This window comes from Branchiostoma belcheri, unplaced genomic scaffold (assembly GCF_001625305.1).
Source record: "Branchiostoma belcheri isolate BF01 breed outbred unplaced genomic scaffold, Haploidv18h27 scaffold185, whole genome shotgun sequence".
Taxonomy (NCBI): Eukaryota; Metazoa; Chordata; class Leptocardii; order Amphioxiformes; family Branchiostomatidae; genus Branchiostoma; species Branchiostoma belcheri.
Genome location: NW_017803324.1, coordinates 333,088 through 335,387, shown reverse-complemented (window position 1 = coordinate 335,387; position 2,300 = coordinate 333,088). Strand labels below are relative to the sequence as shown.

The 2,300-nt window shown below is 38.9% G+C and overlaps 1 protein-coding gene across 1 annotated transcript in view; it reads left to right on the top strand.

The window, feature by feature from the left end:
- LOC109467635 (beta-1,3-glucan-binding protein-like) overlaps window positions 1-2,300 on the top strand; it is a 16,980-nt gene that overhangs the window by 1,114 nt on the left and 13,566 nt on the right. The gene's annotated exons all lie outside the window — the stretch shown is intronic.

Sequence of the window (2,300 nt, the reverse complement as noted above, 5' to 3'; positions counted from 1 at the left end):
ATTGTTCTAATCTAGATAGGGATGACTGTAAGCCGCGTTGGGACTCTGAAAATATGACTAAGTCATCCGCAATAATAAAAGACATGGAACATTCGTACTGTGACAAAACGAGGGAGTTACAGCAATCATGATCAAATACAGTTGTAATATCACTTATAAATAAATTAAACAGTGTCGGAGACAGATTACAGCCTTGACGAACCCCACAGTTAGTTACAAATGTTTCGGTAAGACCACATTTAGTTTTAATACAATTAGTAGTTTTTGAATACATATCCTTTATGGTTGAAAGAAAATTTCCTCCTATACCAAGTCCATTCAATTTGGATAGAAGTCCTTCTCGCCAAACTGAGTCGAAAGCTTTGCTGAAATCCACAAAGCATGCATAAAGACGTGTGTTTTTGCTGAGGTATTTGCTAACCAGAGTAGTTAATACAAAGAGATTATCAGATGTTCTATAATTTTTTCTGAAACCGGCCTGTTGTGGTTTGAAAAGGCTGTTCTGCTCTGCATAATTAACAAGACGAGAATTTAGAATAGAAGAAAACAGTTTTCCCAGACAACTTACTATGGAAATCCCCCGGTAATTGTCTGGGAGAGAGGTATCACCAGATTTGTGAATGGGAACAATGTGGCTGAGTGACCACTCCTGGGGGTAGTATCCATTTTGCAAACAAGAATTAAAGATATGGAGCAGTGGTTTTGTAAGATTGTTTTACCACATTTTAACATTTCGTTAATAACCATGTCATTACCACTCGATTTCTTATTCTTTAATCTAGAGATGGCTATATCTAATTCCTTAGCTGTTATCTGTGAGTCCAATATGGAGTTCTCTGTAGGGGTAAAATCAGTTTGGCGGTTTTCGGTGGTAGGGGAAATAGTTTCAGGGTCAAGAATTGTGTCAGGAACAGATAAAGATTTGTCTACTTTATTGAAATGTTTTAACCAAGCCTCGTTTGATATATCAGGACTGTCTTGTGATTTTCCTGATTTTAGTTTATTTAGTAAGCTCCAAAAAGCGCTTGGATTTTGTTCCCTCAAAGAAGAGAGCTGATTCAATATTTGTTGATTAAATTCCCGTTTTTTCCTCCTTATTAATTTCCTGTACTCTTTTTTCTTTTTAAAGAAACTTCCCCTCACATCCGGGTTAGATGGATTTTTTTCTAATAGGAAAGACAAATTTTTTAATTCACGTTTCAAATCATTGCAACTTTTGTCATACCATTTTTATTATGTTTCTTTTTGGATTTTTCCTGTTTATTTTCAAACGCAATGATTTGTATCCGACATCTCTCAACACTGAACTGAAATTAGAGACATAATTTTCAATTTCATCTGTTGTTTTGGGGCTACTTTTAACCGAAAGAGCTTGCAATCTGTCTACGATTTGGGGTTGGCTAAGGGATTGGATAAATTGTTCTGCCGCTCAAGTCTTCGCGCGAAGGAGGTCTGACAAAGTTTTAGATTAAATAAGGCCACATTGTGTGGATCAATCTCCGTTTTCTTGCGATAGTATGATTATTCAAGTACAGTATATTTTCAAAACGTTTGATATTTCTTTGTTTGTTGTCACATGTTTATTTATCGTATTGTCATGTACAGTTAGCAGCGACGTGTGTCTGAGTCGAGCCATTGTTTTAATTTCTTATGTGGCCGTTAGCACATGTTGTTTTAACAGACAGCAACATTGAACAATAGAACCAAGTCAACAGACGTCGGCACGGTCCTTGAAATCAGGTTTCCCGCCGCCGTGCGTTTGGAAAAGACGCCGCGCCGTGGCTCATTCAAATTCGCTAGATTTTTTCTATGTCTTTACCCACAATTTTCGACCGTCAATGTTGACGGTGAGGACTAAAATTTTTACCGTCACACGGGACAAATTACCGTCAATTGACGGTAAAACGGGCGCTGGCTAAAGCCCTGTGCCCAACCCAGCAAGATCAATAACAACTGAATCCAAGAAGAGCATTATAGAGGTAGAGATATGTAGACTTATTGTATGTAGTAAAATAATGCATACTTGTCGTCCTCATTTCCTCATTCTCAGATACATTTGTTTGTTTTGGGACTGCTGTCTGTGGGGTCGTGTGGCGCAGTCGGTAGCGCGTTCGGCTCACACCCAAGAGGTTGCGGGTTCGAACCCTGCCCGTGTCACCGATCTTGTGCCCTTGGGAAAGGCACTTTGCACGACTTTCCTCACTTCACTCAGGTGGAAATGAGTACCTACCCTCTGATAGGACGTTAAATGGAGGTCCCAAACAAACAAGATGCTAGGGCCTCAAACTTATATCTTTTCT